General features: G+C 43.0%; 1 long non-coding RNA gene across 1 annotated transcript; it reads right to left on the reverse strand.

Annotated features, from left to right (window-relative positions):
• Positions 1–1,139: 1,139 nt before the first annotated feature.
• LOC140588801 (uncharacterized) lies at positions 1,140–6,678 on the reverse strand. The gene is made up of 2 exons (XR_011989997.1): positions 6,391–6,678; positions 1,140–4,699 (listed from the first exon to the last, which is right to left on the reverse strand). It is a non-coding gene; the product is annotated as an uncharacterized lncRNA (long non-coding RNA).
• Between the last annotated feature and the right edge of the window lie 12,047 nt (positions 6,679–18,725).

Genomic DNA, 18,725 nt, shown 5'->3' on the forward strand with positions numbered 1-18,725 from the left:
TTTCTTCGTAACGTAGAATTATTATTTGGTCATGCTGTGTGAGAATAAAGAAGCACGAAAACTACTATGATTATTATCTGAATGAGTATGGCGCCCTCTTTTGGCAATATGATGCAATTAAACTGTGTTTCAGGATAATATAGGCGGCTATGGCGTTTCTTTTGGGTGTATTTGTGCCTCATTCCCGAGCGCGCGGACAGAGCGGATTGAGATTAGTGTGCAGAGACCCACCGCGCGCTCAGGAAGGACACAAACATAACGCTGTAGACCACACACTTATAAAATATAATGAATTGTGTGAGAGTGCGCGTGTGCGTGCTCTTCGATGAACTGACGTCGCATCCTGCCTGGTGCCCTCTGATTCCCGAGAATCCCGAGAATGGACGGATGAATGGTTTAGAAATGTTCTCCCAGTAAATTTGCTTCTGTATTATAACAAGTGGCTGTGACTGGCGTTTGACCAAAATACACATGCATTTATATCATTTGATTTCTCATTCAGTCCCTGAAAAGCAGAAAACGTACTATTTGAATTACAAATCCTTCAAATTTATTTGCAGATTTTGAGGAAAGGTAAGATGATTTTATACTTTAGAATTTTAAATGCCAGTTTATTTACTGGGGTAGCATGGTAGTATTGTTGCCTCATAACTCCAGATAAAGGTTTAAATCCCACCCCTGTTCTGTGTATAGAGCTTACATGTTCTCACCATAGACAGTTATGCTAATAGGTAAAACGAGTGCTGTCTGAGGAGGAACCTGTGCCTTTATCCTTAGGCTGACTAGGATTGACTCCAATCCTCCCCCGCAACCCTGTCCAGGGTAAGTGGTTGGAAGATGGATGGGGCTAATTCCTTGAAATAAACTTCAGGCCTTGTTCGAAGTAGGAAATGATTAATGCTCTATCTTTACCTATTTCCTTGTAGCACAGCAGGTGGCAGTATAAACACGTCAACGATTTTTACCCTGTGAATTATTGTACCGGAAAAGGAGAATGAAAAAAGAAGAAACCATAGATGCCCGGTGAGAGTTTATTGCACACGTGCGAAAATAACAGTAATCTTTTTATTAGCATTAGTGTATTCGATTGAGTTTTTTATATCATAATTTTAACGGAGCATTTAGAAAGAAAGGAAACATTTTGGAGCATATTTAGTGCTACTTTTTTATTTTTATGTGTGTGTGTGTGTGAGGAGTTTGCATGTTCTCCTTTTGCAATCCAACGACATGCCGCCAGGTGAACTAGGTGTACACATCTCCCCTAATGTGTAATCGTGTGTGCACATTTCCCGTAATGTGTAATTGTGTGTACACATTTCCCGTGATGTGTAATTGTGTGTACACATTTCCCGTAATGTGTAATTGTGTGTGCCCTGCGATGGACTGGCATCCCGTCCAGGGTGTTCTTTTGATTTATTCGCCGTACTATCCTGAGGTTCCAGGCTGAACAGTAGGGCTAATCAGTAGGGCTGTGGAAGATAGGTGGAGGCTAGGTTTATAAACGGGTCAAAAGCGTCTTTAGAAATTTCTGTGTGACTAAGTTGCCCTGTTACGATCCTTTGTTAATTGTGACAGCAATTACATGTAATTCTACAGCGGTACAATTATGTTTAACAATATTAAAAGAAACATTCGTACAATCATTGGGACTCCAACATGCATTTTTATCATATCGAACTGTATAATGTGCCTCATCTATTGTCATCAGAGTCAAGTTTCTAATATATATATATAAATATCTTTATTTCCATTTCTCATTCAGCGAAACTGCTTGTCACGTGAGCAATGAGAAACAGTTGCAACAATTACATTTGCATTGTTCATTGTTGCCTGAAGAAAATACACAGCATAGGGTTTCATTAGTCTCATCTTCCAGGGTACGTTCGGAGTTCCAGGCTATACGTCCGTTGCCGAGGTGTCGTAATGTAGGCTAAGGGAGATAAGGCGGGTGCTTAGCGGAGGACGGGTCCCTCAGCGGATAATCTGCTGTTCTGCCCGCTTGGATACATGTGCGTGAAATCCAACATCACCTGAAAGTTACGGTGCGTAGGGATAAAGCAGGATTGGACATCTCTTCACGAAAGAACTTAATGGTATACACACAAATACAAAAAAATGTTTTAAAACTCGACGTTGTCTTTTTAAATTAATCTATAGGTATTGTAAAAAAATATTAATATTTTGTCGTACGCTGTAATTTAATATTTTCTATATTCGTTTTATTAGTGCTGCTAGAATATTGTCCTTGAAGGTCTTATATTAGTATATTAATGCATCAATTAAATGTGTTTTTATTAAAACATTTATTGAAGCACGATAGTGCATACGTATTAAAGACGGTACATTATTGTGGAAAAGGCAAAATTATCTGCTGGTAATCGTCTGCCGACTACTAATTAGCTGTATTTACTTGTCATCTTGGGTACCGAATTAACCTTAATCGCGCATTTCCCCCGTTGCATTCAAAGTAATTAATCTGATTTTCAACTACATCAAAGTTTTGGCAGCTGCTTCCTTTAAGCATGTGCTGGGATTAACGAATTATAAGGGACTGAAGGCCTGAAATAAACGTAGCAGTTTCAGAGCTAATCCTTTAACCACAGTTGCATTTCGGCAGTGATTGTATGTCTTGATGACTGCAATTAAGTGACACAATTAAAGTATAATCATGTAACTTAGATTCTCCAGCCGGCATATTGTCGTTGTTATAACAAGTGTCCTTTTGTTGTAGTTAAATTGATTGCATGTAAAACGCGCCACGTCGCTACTGAAACAGTTCAGAAGTTTTGTGTTTTGCTATATGGTTTGATGAGTCACTAACCGCTATACTGATGCAAATGAGTTTTTCTTATCTTTCACTTTCACAATTTCTATGCGTTTTTGGTGGCACTTATGTGTCAGAAAGATTGATAAAGTTCCACATTCTTTATACTCGGTATACCTCGTAATACAATATTCGGAAGACTTAACCAAGTGACAAAAACTGACTGTGTTATGAACATTAGACTACATTAGACTACCAGTTAATTCCATTACACTTAAATTCTGCTGTTATGAGGGATTATTACGATATACGCATACAAAACTTCAATTTTGAAACACAGCAATTTTTCAGCGTTAATTATGTATGTGAATTAATAACAAGTCTGCAATTTTCAGAGAGGTAAAACGTGTGTTAAGCGTATTTGCGTGTTTTAGTGTGTGGGTGTAGTGCCGGCTTCCACCCATGTTTTAAAGACAAGAAATGAAATAGTCTTGCAAAATTGTTTCACGGCGTGATTTTTTGTGTATGTGATGGACTGGGTGCTGCCATCGAGGGTATAGGCTACTCCGCATTACGCTCTGTGCGTCCTGGGATTGGCACCAGGCACCATCGGCTGTGATGGATGGATTTATTTCGCAGTACTCGGGAATCATTTTCTAATTCTCTATCTACACTTCCCCGCTGGGGATACAAATAGTAGGTTATTCATTCAGTCGGCTAGGTGCGCGTGCGTGTGTTTTCGATTGACTATGTACGTTTCTTGCAAACCTTTGAAACAGATCAACGTAATTTTGCAAAGTTCAGCACCCTGAGTCGTGGACAGCGCTTCGCGTGACGTTTTTATTTGCTTATTTCTTGAGGTAAATGTTTTTGTGACTTATGGATAAAGAAAATACTATTAAAAATTAATTAGGTCTAAAGTAACGTAAAAATAAAATATTCACACAAAATATAACTTAATATCAAAAATAAAGTTTGAACCATTTTGCAATTAACGGTTTTAAAACATTATATTGCGTTTGAATTATCCAAAAGACTTCACAAATAACAAGTTAGAATCCTTTTAATTCCATTAATTCCTAGCAACGTTTCCAATTAGTCATGCTGCCATTTCTAATTTTACTGAAAGAAATACCAATTCATAAACCAGTAACCGATCCGGTGCAATCACGCACGAGGCTTATATAAGGGTTTGACAGGAGGGTTTATATAAGGTTTTGACAGGAGGATGGCGGCTCCGCTCTTGGCATTCACCGCGTGCCTTAATTGTAGGACAGTTAAATCAAGGTCCGCTGTGAACACGGAGAGCAAGAGTCTCACGTCGCAGGCCGTAAGATATTTAAACACTAAATGCTGCACCTTTCCGCTTTTAAGTGTAAATACTGATTTTATTGCAGAGACCAGGCAAACAATGCAAGTGGATAAGAGGTGACCTAAATGCCCCGCCGTTTTCTGCGTACATCTTGATCTGCTCCTTTTACCGATGTTCCTTAGGCTGTTATTCCACATTCTGTTACGGCAAAGACTGAAAATCGTATGTTTGGAGATTTTGCGATGTACGCGTTTATCCAAAAGGACCCTGAATTGTCCATAAGATTTCCTCTATGGTCAAATCCAAGAAGAAGAATTGCAGCGTCTACCCGCTTCGGACGCCATTTTGACATTATTTTTGACTACTTCGTGTTTCTGGTTTTTTTTTTTTTATCAGAAGCACGCAGAATATCCTAGGTTCCGTTTTAAATAATGAACTCCAAAGGGATGGATCATAGCGTTTAACCGCTCTGTGCGCCATTTTGATATTATTTTTTGATTATTTAGGAATAGGTCCCGCAAAGCTTCGTCTTCAGCACTGAGTCTGTAACGCAGGTTCACAAAAAACGAAATGCAGAATTTGAAAGCAGTAGGCCATTTGGAAAGATTTAGGTCTGTCTGCACCTACAAAGAAAAAACAAAGAAGGTTAGTTAACCTCTTGCTATACATGCTTGCCAGATGTAAAAAAGGACAATAAAAATTAACGACAATGATACAAAACTGCAATTTTCACCACCCCATAATTTGACCAAATAGATAACAATAGGAAAACAATACAGTCACCGTCAATTACGGATTATTAAAGTCAGCGCATACAGTCATTCCCGTTCCATTCCCGTTAGTCACATTCATTCCGTTCACTAGGCTCGCACCAGTCACATTTAATCCTGTAAAATTCACCAATTGCCTTCCCATTCCGAGGGCCCGTACAATGTCCCGTCTCTTCCCCCGGCTCCAGCAGACTTCGGAGATTAGCAGCTCTTGAGCGATGCAAATAGTATCGCTGCGGTCCGCTCAGGAGGATTACCAGGGCGTGTGACGTCATAGGCGGGCAGATGTTTGGACCGAACTCCTGATCATCTCTCAGTGTCCCTAAAACGCAGGTTCAGCCTAATCGTTTCCATATGGACAAGGTATTCTTCACCTGTTGGTATATTTATAGCCTTAATCTCGGTGTCCATGCTCATTGCTGGTCTAATGCTGCTGTAATCCATAGTACGCCAATGAAACGGATTCATGTAACGTCACCTCGTCCAGTATGGAAATTACCTACGAGGAAACTATCGGTATTTCGCCGTTGTACTACATTAATCATATATACTTAACATTACTCTGGGTGGGGGTAACCTGCCTATGTGAATTAAACGTATGCTTCTGATGCGTTCTGAAGTCCAGGTGTAAGAAATGGGAATCAAACACGATTATACATTATTTTAGGGAGAAATCCTGTAATTAACGTTATAGCATTATGCTGTAGGCTATCTTATACATCTTGCCTCACCAAAGATGCTAGGCGATGTAAATTGGTAGAGGTGGTTCACCGTTTAAGGGTTATTTACCTAAAACAGACACCCACGATGCCTTGCATACTGTAGCTCTGCAGCATCTACCCACGCTATTGTGATTTCGGTATAACGCAGGGCGGCTGGAAATATCGTGCCATTTAAGTATATATACCTTATTGTCCTCGCGATATAAGCTGCATTTCTTGCTCGTTTAGACACGTCTTGACCGTATTTTTGTTTGACGCAATAACATTTAAGCGCGTTACAAAATGTTAACACGGTGTTATAATTATGAAGGGCTACGCAGAGGTCGCAGAGCAAACGCGGTAGAAACAAAAGGAAATAGATCATTTTCGACGCCATACAGTAAAACCGATCGATGTTAAATGACATTAACAGAATGACAAAATGTCAGTGTATATCCGGAGGCACGTACCTAAATTTTCAGGTCATTATCATAGCTGTGCTTTGAGGGAAAAAAATATCAGTTGGTGGAGGGAGATGAAAATGAATGATCGCCTGAATGGCCTTACTGCACTTTATCGACGCAGGGATCCTCAGGACGGCCACCGAGCACCATTGGATCTTCTATTAATACGCCCCGCATTAGCAATCTGGCAATTTGTCGTATCTCGTACTACGGTGGAAGCGGAGCGTGGGAGGTCAGCGCCCGCGGGCACGGAGATGCTGATTATAAAGGTACCACGACTGTCCCGGTGTTAACCTGGCACAAACACACGTCATTTAAATAATATGCATGATTAATCCATTTTTTCGCTCGGTATAACATAGCAATTGTCTCTACTTACGTGCAGTGATTCGACCTCGGCGACGCATAATCTGTTTTCCTCATGCTTGGCCCATTCTGCTTCCACGCAGTTTGATAATGCATCGCATTATTCTCTCGTTAATTTCTACTGTTTAGTCCTTCTCCGGCAAGCAAGACAACGTGGAAATTAGAAAACGATCCGGTGAACGAGATGCAGATGCCGTTTGTGACTCAGACATCGGCAGCGTCTGCCTGCCTGTTTCCTCCTTTTCAGAAGAGGGCAGGCCGCTCCGTGCATTACAATGAGTTAAATCTCTCTCTCTCTCCCTCACCCACACACTCGCACGCACACAATGCGGTATATGACTTACATCTGTTTTACTTTGCAACAACCTCTGTCCACGCAACAACAGTTTAAAATAATTTTGCACCGAAATAATTGGAGGCAGAATTATTATTTTTTTTTTAATAAATTGATTTTTCGGTGTTAATTCTACCCCCCCCCCCCCCCCCCCCGACTGTCATCACTGCAAATTCTTTCCACAATGTAACCCACGTGACAATTATTCCTTCATACATCTATGTATTTATCAAACTAACTCCACAATATTACACTCATCATTAGACCATGTTGTATTTGGTGTGTGTATTGTTGTTTGAATATTGACACGCATTTTAAATAATTCAGGTGTCAATACAGTATTTTTCAGTCTACCACATATAACAGCGGCTGACTATGTGTGGAAATATCAGCCCTGTTACGTTTGCCATGTAGGCTACTTGTTCCAATTTTGATTACGCAGATATATATTTCAGTCATTGCATACAGCAACGTTTGCTCTGTAACGTCCACGGTTTCCTTTCGGTGTTTGTGTTTTATTATCGCATTTCACGTTCCTCAAGTTGGGAATTGCCCCCACGTCTTAACATAATTAGCATTGTGCAAAATAACGTTGTTAAGCAAAACACATACACACAAGCATGGCACTGCAAAAATGGAAATGAGCATTTGCGGAACAAAAACACAATGACGTAGCTGAAGGTGTATATGACACTATGGTGCATCTCAAATTTCTGTGTGTATACACCTTCACATGCATCAGTTTCATTGTTAATATCCTAACGCGGGGCAGAATTACCAGTACGCGTCGTTTTAAATACGAGCGCTTGTTTGCCTCATTTTATTTGCGGATGTACTTGTACATTTAGAGAGGCGAGTCTGCACTATGTTTTATGGTGTCATTAGTGTATATTTTTAGTAGCCTCTTACATAAGCGGCAACGCTTGACGAGACGGTACCGACTAAGTACTTTAGTCGATGCTCTTTGTCTGTTGCAGGAACTGACCTGTAAGTTATTTAAGCCAACAAACGTCAGGGAAATAAATAAATGTAAATGTACGTGCCTTTATATATCAGCTGCCAAATGCCACAACGAGATCGCGTAAATAGATTGCAAGAAATAATTAGTAACCTTGCATATACTGTTATATTTTCACTTTATTGACATTTTATATAAGATATTTTATAGAAAAATGCAAAGCATGTTTAAATGTAGAGGACATTTTAATTGGCATGACTGGAAATTAAACTGACATTGGACTATTATAGAAATATTCCCAATACATTGTTACGTTTGCGTTTCAAGAGCATTGCATACACGTCGTTAATCATATTAAGTAATGATTTCATGTATGCGAAATCATGCCGTTGGCTACAGGGATGATAAAGTTCGATGGCGGACCGCTGGCACCCCGAGCGAGGCTCCCTAACCGCACCCAAGCGTGGCTTCGCAGTTTGTGTTCACGTGGTTGTTGGATCAATAATAAAAAAAAAACACTGATTACGTATAACACGTGACTCCAAAGAGTGACCCTGCTTATGAGAGCTAATTAAGGAATGTTCCGAAATAGACCAAGCTTTGAACTAATATCCGTGGTTTGTTTAAGAGGTTGCTTCACTAAACAGTTTCCGCGGGTGAGTTTGATGGTATTAAGCACCTGGAATGTTTGTACTGTAGCAGGTTAGCAGATTCTATCAGCTGTCCTGGCATCATGCGCATTTAACTGTTGACATTTATCTGGTTTAGGGTGAACAGTGAGTCTAGTGAAACAGCACTTGTTCCTTACTTGAACTATAAAATAAAAATGATGGGATTGCTATCGCAGGCTGCGTTCATCTTGCTGACCTTCACCCTGGCCTTTGGCCTGGTCCTGGTGCTGAGCCATCGTCCTGGTGCTGGAATGAGAAGTGTGTGTGTGTGTGTTTCTGTGTATCTCAGTGTGTGCTGGGTTTTAATGCTGATTACCGCAGCTGCCTACACGCACATCTCCACGGCAACTATAATGGTTGCTAAGCGACCAGGCGGGACACTGGAAATGCCTGAAGGCTTGCTAAAAATATATGCGTGTAGGACCCCCACTGTGGTTGAGCATAAGACACCCCCCTTCCATGGAGCTGTGAGTGAGCGAGCGATCGATCTCCAAGGCAGAGCAAGAAGTACCTTAACCGCACAGCTGCATGGGCCATTACACACGTCCTTATTATACTTATAGCAAATAGTCTGACAATAAAAAATAAAAATAATAAAAGAAAAAAAGAAAAAAGAAAAGAAAAAAAACACAGATACACAGCTGGCATATAGACTGGTGAAGGAGGCAGGTCAGAGGTCAGCGGCAGGGGGTCAGACGGGTATGAGTGGGGGGTCAGGCTGCGCTCACATGACGCTGAACAAGGCCGGTGACATCATGGAAGCTGGCTCAGCTGTTTCAGCCTATTAATAGCCAGGGCAGGTAGATGGACCTGTGTGGACTGACTAACCTGAACCCAGAACAACAGAACGAGATGGATCACCCACCCACCCCCCCCCCCCCCTTCGGGGCCTGAAACCCACACCATACGTCGCTTGGTCTTCCAAGATGTCATCGCCCCCCTTCCTTAATTGCCCCCAGTTGTTTTGACTCGTATCTTTTTCCTAAATGCTGAAGTATATCTAAAGGTTGCAGCTGTCTGGCATTATATTCAAGAGGTGCTGGATTGCGATGGCACGGCACAGGGGAAGTGGGAATGTTCCGGAATGAAAGGCGCCGTGCACGCGGGTCTCGGAGAGCCCGGGAGTTCGGCTACACGACACCAGCAGATACTTGTGAGCAGGTGTAAACACAAAATGGGCCCCGGTCATAAAGCGAGCTGTATCGCACCAGATGGGTTCGTGTGCACGTTGGTGTGAAGTGTTCAGGCAGACGGCACTGAATGGCTCCTAAATCAGCCTGAAAAAATGTTCCTCAGGGAGAAATACACAGTTTCATCGTATTCAACATTCTTTTATAAAGAGAAAAATATTAATAACAATACACAAACAGTCAAATTGGATTCTTTCAATAAAAACAGATGCAGTCCATATTTCTCTGTACTCATAAATCAGAAGCCTACATGAATAATGAAGGCCAGCTAAGGAGCTAAATATTAAGATGTTGGCTGTTTACCCAGAATGCCGTGCAGCGAGCTCACTGCGGAGATGCGGCCGTTGAAGGGCCACACAGCGGCACGGAGGACAAAGGTGGACCTGGTGGCTTGTTAGGCTGTCCCAGAGTAAGGTGGAGCTGCAGGCTCGCACCACTGTCCCAAGGGGGAGGGGACCGGACGTGGACTGAACCATACGGAGCGATGCGGGGGTGCACAAGTGCATGTTGGTGTGAGCATGATATTTACAGTAAAGACAAAGAAATGGACTTCAGAATGTAAAGCAGGGTGAACCACTGAATTTGTTAGGTTTTATGTCACCATTAAATGCCCATCAGATATTTTCATTCAATTCAATTTGTTTTTATATAGCGCCTTTCACAACACAGTCATCACAAGGCACTTTGCAAGAATATCTACATAATTTACATAATTTATTCAAAATGGTGCATGAGGGAGAGAAAGAAGGCCAGTGGAACCAAGGAAGAGGAACCAAAATCCCCCAAATAGGAAGAGAAAAAACCTCTGGGGGTTCATGGTCAACCCCCCCCCCAGGGAGAAAGCGCCCGCTTTAATGAAAGGGGGTGTGAACTGTGGTCAGACTCAGAGTCCATCAGCGAGCCAGTCCTCAGTGCAGGTTAATGGTTTAATGTTAATGTGCAGAAACGCTGAATGGAGATGGAGATAAAATCAGGCTGACAGAGGAGGTCAGAGGTCAGAGGTCACATGGCTCCACAGCCAGGTCCTCAGTAACAGTCCCCAGGACCCCTGCAGGAACCCTACAGCCCACCCTTCAGCATCCTCTTAACATCTTTCTGGGATCAACTAAAGCCTTCCTGCTGGAGCCTCCCTGCTGGACCCCCATAGCTGCATCCCTACAGCCTCCCTGCTGGAGCCTCCCTGCTGGACCCCCGTAACTGCATCCCTACAGAGACATTTCCCTCCTTATGTCAGACTACGCTTCTTCAAATTGAGTGTAAATGTATTTAATTGTGAGCGTCCAGGATTTTAAGAAGTCAGCAGTGGCTTCAGTCCTGTTCCATGCTGAAGGAGTGTTAAAGCAGCTTGCTCGCAATCCCCAAAGCAGACCCACGGCCATCCCAGTGATCCCAGTAAGCCACCATTGTTTTGTGATTATGCTGGCATTACTGGAGCTCTGGGTGTATTCGGGGGGGGGGGGGGGGGGGGGGGGTGTCACATACACCATGTCTGGTAACACATAGATTCCATTTTCAATACATCTCTGATATTTGGAGTTAGAGATAGGGGCTGAAACAAGGTTTTAATTAGGGTGCTCATCTACATGTCTCCTGACACAATAACTTTTAAACCAACTGGACGGATGGATGGATGATAGATGCTCCTCACTGTTCCATACTCTCAATATATTTTAAATATCGTTTAACATTATAAAATATGGCTAAAACATTGACTTAGCAGTACCATGTTCGACGCACACGTATTCACTCTCATTCTCCTTCTCATTAGTGTAAAAATGTGGACACTCCGCTTCCGGAGACTGCCTTGGGCTTCACGAGGATGCAGTGTGTCTCTTTTTCATCCTCCGTCCTCATGTGTCCGCGAGGTTGATGGTGATTATGGCTTTTCATTAGTGCACTGTAGCGGGAATCCACGGGAGGCACTGACAGCTAAGGCATATCGCGGAGTTCCTCCCTGCCGCGGGATCAGATTGTCTGTTATATCACAGCCAGTCCGTCGGTGGTGAGCAGGAGCCCATAGAGAGAGCAGCCTCTCCATTAGCTGCTTCAGACTGGTGTGGAAAAGGGCCGGTGAATGTTAACCGCTGGACTATACAGCCTCTCCTCGGGTTACGATGGGGTTACGTGCTGATAAGCCTATCGTAAGGCGAAAATATCGTAAGGCGGAAATACATTTTAATATAGTACACCTATCTTAACAGACATCACAGCCTAGTCTGCCTGAGAAATATGCTTGGAACACATAGATTAGCATATTCTTGGGCCAATTTATTAACACAAAGCCTAATTTATAATAAAGTGTTGAATATCTCATGTAATTCATTGAATACTGTACTGCAGGAGAAAAACGTTTAGGGTTACCCTTCGTAAAGTGGAAATATCGTAACACGGAGGAGCGTCTGTATTAGCGTCCACTGGAAACGATAAATGTTTTAACTGTTATTTGTTTTAAGATATTTTTATAATTAAAGAAATACCTTTAAAATGTGCATTTGTTGACCTTTATACATAATACACTTCTCTTAACAATGCGACCGTAATTTTCATTTAATTAGCAGAAACGTATCATTTATAATTCATGTAAAGGCATGTAAAATGCCAGGCTAATATCTCTGGAGACAAGATGATGAATAACAAATTCTCATTCAAGACTTGCGGAGCCAATTAACCGCATTCATGAGAATTTTTCAGCCACGGAGCGCCGAACAACACAGGCTCTGAATATCTAAGTCAGCCGCACATTTTAATTGCAGTGTTCGTTTAATTCTCATTTGCATGTACACTCTGACACGCTTTCCCTTTTAACGTCTCCTCATTCCAATAGAACTTTACAGCCAATTAAGTCGGCCGGACAGCTGAGAATCCTCCAATCAAAACACACCTGATCTTGCATTGAAAGATGTTAGTCCTTTTGTTGCACATCCTAGGGCTTTAGGGAAATAACTATCAGCCTGGCGATGGAGGCTGGAGCCTGCCCAGCTGGCATTCGACCGACCTTAAACGTTTAAATGTGGTTGAAATAATGTCAGTTTATAAAAAAACATTCATTCAACGTCAAAACAACGTTGAATACCAAATGGTTGAAATGGTGTTGTTAACTAACTATGGATTCAACATAGAAATATAAATAAAATTTGAGTTGTACGTCAAATCAACATTATTTTTACAACCATTTGCAAAATCTAAACAAAATCCAACGGTTATCCAACACTGACACCTGACGTTGATTCAACGCTGACTCCACGTTAAAATGCCAGCTGGGTGCAGTCTGATATTTAGGTAAAACATAATAAACTCAGTGAAAAGTCGCATTCAGTCAGATCGGTGGGAGTCAGTGACTGGGGGGAGAGGACACCCCTGTCCCATCTGGGATGTAAATGTCCTTTCCTCACAGACAAGCAGGATTTCATTCAGGCGGCAACCTGACAGTGACACGAATGACTCGGGGGGGTTTAACCCTTTCCTAGCAGGCTGTCAGGACAATGCACCTGAGCTCGAAAAAACGTGTTTCCGAGCCAAGCTGCGCCTTATGAATAATGAATGCGCTCCTTCAGCTATAGGTTGCATATTTATCGTGTCGCCCAGCAGGAGGTGACACAGCTCACCGGAGGGCGCCGCGCCGTCGGCCAATCGGGGCCGCCCCTTCGCGCAAGACCGCGCGGCCGGCCCCGCCCGCCTCCTGAAGCGTTAATCTCATCCCGTTTGTCTGGCCGTGAGGAGAGATGCTGAGAGATCCCGGCAGAGACAAAGCGTGTCCCTGTTTGAGCGACGGTATCTACGGTGCTCTTAAGCGACACGCCACGGTCCTAATTAAGCCGGGGTTTCGGCATCCACGGCTGAAGGTCCCCCCACCCGCAGAGGAGCAGACAGGGCGAGGGGGTCGACTGCAGGAATTGACGGATGAGAAGAAGCAGGGTCTTGATTGGGGGAGCGGCAAACCTGCAAATGAGGTCTTGTGACCATCCTGTAATTGGACTAGAAAAGCTGCAGGTGGCCAAGAGGCTTGTTTTCCGGTGGCTTCTGTGTTCTGTAAGGCGATGCACGTTTTGCGGGAGGCCCAACCCGAGAGAGCGAGGCTCCTGAAAGTGAAGGCGTGGCCGTGAGCGGAAGCGCCTCAGAGACACAGACTCACGAAATCTGTCAACTTGAGGCGTCCCTGAGAACGGCGAGCTGGCGGACAAAATCGAGGAGAAATGTCGTATTAACCTGCATGCAGATTAGGTCCCTGTTAATCTGTCGATGCTCGGAGCAGGCAAACTGTCTCCTGTTCTAACCCAGCAGGAGTGATGTTTAAAAGTGGGCTCATTTTGTGCTGAATTAGACAGGCACTCACACTCACACTCGCACACTCACACTCACACACTCGCACTCGCACACGCGCTCTGGAGCTGCCACCCCCAGGAAATCAGACCTATACAGCTCAGACGGGATCCTCTGACCTGGACTTTAAGTCCATTTCGAAACCCTCTGATGGGCTAATCACTAGCTAACAGATTAGCAACCGTCCGTTGCCAATGTGGGAGCCAGCTCAAACGTGAACTAGGCTGGTGTAAAAGCCATTATTAACTGTGGGTATTTATGTTATGATGATTATACAAAGTAATTAGTAGTCTGTCAGTCTATGTGCGAACGACACAGTGGGTCTAGTGAACACGAAGGATTCCAAACTAGTGTATCCCCCCCCCCCTTTACTGGGAGCCGGTTTCGTAACACGGAGAGCTGGAGAGCCACTGAATCTGCCCACATCAGCACTGTCAGCATGATCCATCCTGAAGGAACCAGGTCAGCACAGAAACGGGGCTGCAGAATGTGCTCCGGGCAGCTTCTAATGTACTCAGGGCTGCCAGCGGTGGCTTTCTGAGGGGAGGAGTCCAGCAGCGCCACCCGAAGGCAGCTTTTGTTATGGCCGCAGACATGGAATATTCATTTGAGAGGTTGTTTCTGTGCATAAATATCGCTGAGAAGAGCCACGTTCTGTCAGATGTGGACATGGCCAGTGGTGTCTATCTATCTATCTATCTATCTATCTATCTATCTATCTATCTATCTGCAATGCCTTAATTTTACTGTATAATAGTTTTATTTGTGGGGTAATTTATCTTGTGTTCTGTTAGATAGTACTGCGGTGTGTAGAACCTGTACTGGAATATGGCTGGCAAAAATTTATGTGCCAAACTCTGTCCCCAGGGCACAAGGTTCGAGCCGTGTCACAGATCCAGGGCACTAGAGCCGCTGCTCCTATAGGCTGACTCAGCCTGTTTTTTTTTCTTTCCTTGTATATCACCTTGGATGAAAAAGCCTTCTGTGTAAAGCCAGAGCTTCTCTACCAAGTTGGTCTGTGAAACCGGCGTCCCTAGCAAAGCAAATAAATAAATAAATGAAATAATCAGGTTAGCCTTGGCCGAACTCCGAACCGCAGGCCGGAGTGGAGTGCTGGTGTTTTATAAGCAGCTTAAGCTAAATCTGTCCCATGAAAGTAATCTATGCTTTGAGCCAAGGAAACAATCATAGATGCTCGGGACACAGAGTAAGAGCCCCTGGATATGGAGCGATTAGGATAAACCCGGTACCTTCTGGCTGGGACAGGCGGCAGACAATCCTCGCCAAACCTGCCATTTTCTATTCCTGTCCTGCTGTACTTATATGAATGTGCTGGACTGGTTATCATCGTGTTACATTATTGGTACCGGTGAGTTCTTTTTCATTTCAACAGATATAGAGCACAGTGCAAAAGTCTTAGGCAGCCAAAGAAGAATGATGTTTAAATGAGCTTCGTGTTGCAGCAAAGCTATGCTGTGATGTCTGTCAGAGTGTGTCTGCTTGGCCATTTCGAAAGCTCTGCCGAAATCACACCCTTATTTCCAGCGGCCATCCAATGCACCATGTGACTAACACACCTAGTATAGCTGATCAATATGTCACTGACTTTTTTAAACTCATTAAGGTAATTAATTGAGCTGGTGGTGAAATTTAATAAATACATGGAAAAGCTGAGGTGCCACGAGGAGGTTTGGGAACTGAAGCTGTGTTCATTTAGCTGCCCAACAAGGACAGACGGCTTTTTTTTACTAGTTCTTATTGTGTTACTCTTAATTTGCATATATGCTCTAATGTTAACTTGTGTTTTTGGTAAATGTGCACTTTCTACGCAGGTAAATAGCTTTAAACATTTCTTTTGACTACCTATGACTTTTGCACAGTACTGCATCTTTGATGTTTTGACAGTGAAAGATGATTTACATTCCACTGAAGCCCTGATCAGTTACAGTAAAGCAGTTTTTGTCTTTGGAGAAAAGAAATCGATTGTGAATAAAATCAGCCGTCAACTCTTAATATTAGGAGGAACTATGTTTAAGTCATTCGGTCACATAAAAAAGCACCAGAACACGCATATATTTGTACAGTTAAATTTCTTATCGCAATAAGTAGGGCCGCTTCACTCCCCTTGACCTGTCGACCATATTGGTGTCACACTCCAGTTAGTAAGTAGGTTGCGCTGTGTTTGTTTGTACGTCTGTAAAATAAAACTCGTCCAAGAAAAGATGGTTATGCCACGAAAGTTTGGTGATGTTGGTCGCATCTTAGTTTTAACATAAAGTGTGGCATCTTCTGTAGTAGTCATTTTGTATTACCTGATCTCAGTCTACGTGATTAAACTAGTACAGATGCATGATATTCTTAAGTAGGTTTAGTCTTCACTTTTTTTTCTAAAGTTTCTTTTATGCATAAATGTAGCAGAAGGACGGTTATCCGCAATAGTTTGTGATCCGTAAACGGATGGGTTAGTTACGCGGTGTGCAGCTGATATGAACTTCATTACACAGACAATCCCAGTAGACTGCTGTCGACAATTAAAAGAAATGGAATAACGCAGAATTTTAGCCTAAAGCGCAAGTAGAATAACTATCTTTGGTTTATTATAATCCAAGGATACCTCATGATCAAATACATTGTATGAAAGGGCTCAGTCACTACCCTGCTTTGATGTGATCTGAAGCACGCTCGCCTTTTCAGCTTGTAATTAGGCATAGTGTGATTCAGTCTATGATCTCTCAAAATCATTCCCATTTCATTATGAAAGCTATTTTAATTTTTGGTTTTCCCAATAATTGGTTTTGGCGTGCGTTGTGCTTTATCCGATATGTGCTTTAGATCTTCCGCAGGGGGCTGTGAACGCAGACAGCCTAGACAGGTACTCTGCAAACTCCTGGGAGGAAGGTAAAATGTGACTGCAGGGGTCTGAGAAACCTTGGTGGACCAATGGGGAACTCCGTTACTGAGAGCCAATGACTCAAAGTCCCTTTGGCCCATAAGACTGATCTGTCACTGATTAGGACACACCCACCCAGAGCCGGAGTCCTGATGAGTTGAGCTACCTATCGAAACGTGCTATCGAGCCTTTCGGCGCATGTGCAGTTCCACCGTCTTGGAATTAGGGTTAGGTTTTAGGGGTTAGGGTTAAGGTAAGGGTTTTAGGGGTTTTTGGGTGGTTAGGGTTAGGCTTAGGGTAAGAGTTAGGGTTAGGGCTATCGATTAGCACTACGGTAGCCTAACTCGACAAAGTAGCTCAACTCGACAGAACGCCGGACCACGTCAGGATGGGCAGCCCTTTGGTTCCGCCTGTCTTTCGTTAGTGTACAGATGCATATGTAGTATGTTTATATTATAGGTTGACCTAATATCTGCATGTGGAATCCATAGTATAGGGATTGTTTTATAAAAATGTTGCTCTCCCTGTGTTCTCCTCCTTTTATGAAAATTTGTTTGTCCATTTAAGTGAAAATTCATTATTTAATATTATTTGCTCAAATAATTAGGGTGAACCAATTCAAGGGCAATTTTTTGGCATCGTTTACTCCTTGTGTCGTTTGGCCGCTCTTACTAAAATAATTTATTGGAACCAGTTCAGCTGATGCGGTCTTCAGACTCACATTTCCAGATAATCCCCAGCTAACAGAAATTTGGAAGCTGAAAAAACGAGGCCCGTGGTTTAACTCAGTGTGCGACAGCTAATCAAGCTAATTAATTAAGAGCTCAGCAGGAATACCGTCAAGTCCTGAGGCTGGGATTTATCTACTCCTGCAGCAGGGAAACATTCACAGTAACGGTCGACCTTATGTGTATAACGGTGGGCTAATACTGTAGGCAATAATATTCCATGTTCTGTTTTCTGAGTGCGTTAACATGTTTCCATTTTTAAAACTTATATTACCCATGTTGACTTTTAATTTATACTCAAGCAGGGATAAGAATTTTCCAATATACTTTGGACAGTACGAATAAATAAACCGAGACTTTCTGCTCGCTGGTGTAGATGATACCATAGAATCATTCAAATGTCCGCTAAAAAAGCAAATTAGATATAAAGTGGAATGGGCAGTAGGCTTACTTCAGCAGATTATAATTTATGTAGCTTTAAAGCAGATAAATCCTACGTTATTTTTCGTCTTTTTAATGTGGATTAACCATCACCTTTAAGTGTCATAAACATAAACACATTTATCACGTATATCTATGAATAATGCACGTGCCGTTCTATTGGCAGTCGTCCATAACATCTAGGTTGCTTCGGTTCTGCTAGCTGCTGTTACTGTTCTGTCATGTTCTTCTTCAGCCCGAGTCTCATGCAAGGCACCATCCAGTCAGTAGGCAGTGGGGGCGGGAGCGGAGCTCTGAATCAGCACTTTGGGGCCCCCTCCCCCGGTCCGAGTTACTGCCTAGGCCCGCTGCCAGAACTGGCCCTGCCTCGCCTATGCGCCCGCATTACTGCCAAATCTGCTGTTGCTTCTTAGTTGATATTAACATATATTTAGTCTCGAGACTTATACCAAATGAAATCGGAGACCGGAAGAGAAACTCCTGCGGTGACAGATAATCTTCGAGCGTAACTATAACGTAGAAGATTGCAGGAAGAGAATTGTAAAGACTCATCATAGTCAGCCTGCGCGTGAGGTGGCCGGGGTGCGCTGCTTATCATGCGGGAGCTGTCCAGGGTCCGGTGCTGAAACGCCCACGTCCTGTAGGGGGCGCCCGATGTCAGATGCTGAAGTGCTGACGCGCTCTCGCTGTCCGAAGTGGTTTGCAAACTGACGCAGTAGCTGTAATCTTCAGCAAAACTCTGTGGGAGGTTTTATTGATTGATTGATTATTGATATATACATATATATATATACATACATACATATATATATATAT

The sequence above is a fragment of the Paramormyrops kingsleyae genome, chromosome 4, assembly GCF_048594095.1.
Source record: "Paramormyrops kingsleyae isolate MSU_618 chromosome 4, PKINGS_0.4, whole genome shotgun sequence".
Taxonomy (NCBI): domain Eukaryota; kingdom Metazoa; phylum Chordata; class Actinopteri; order Osteoglossiformes; family Mormyridae; genus Paramormyrops; species Paramormyrops kingsleyae.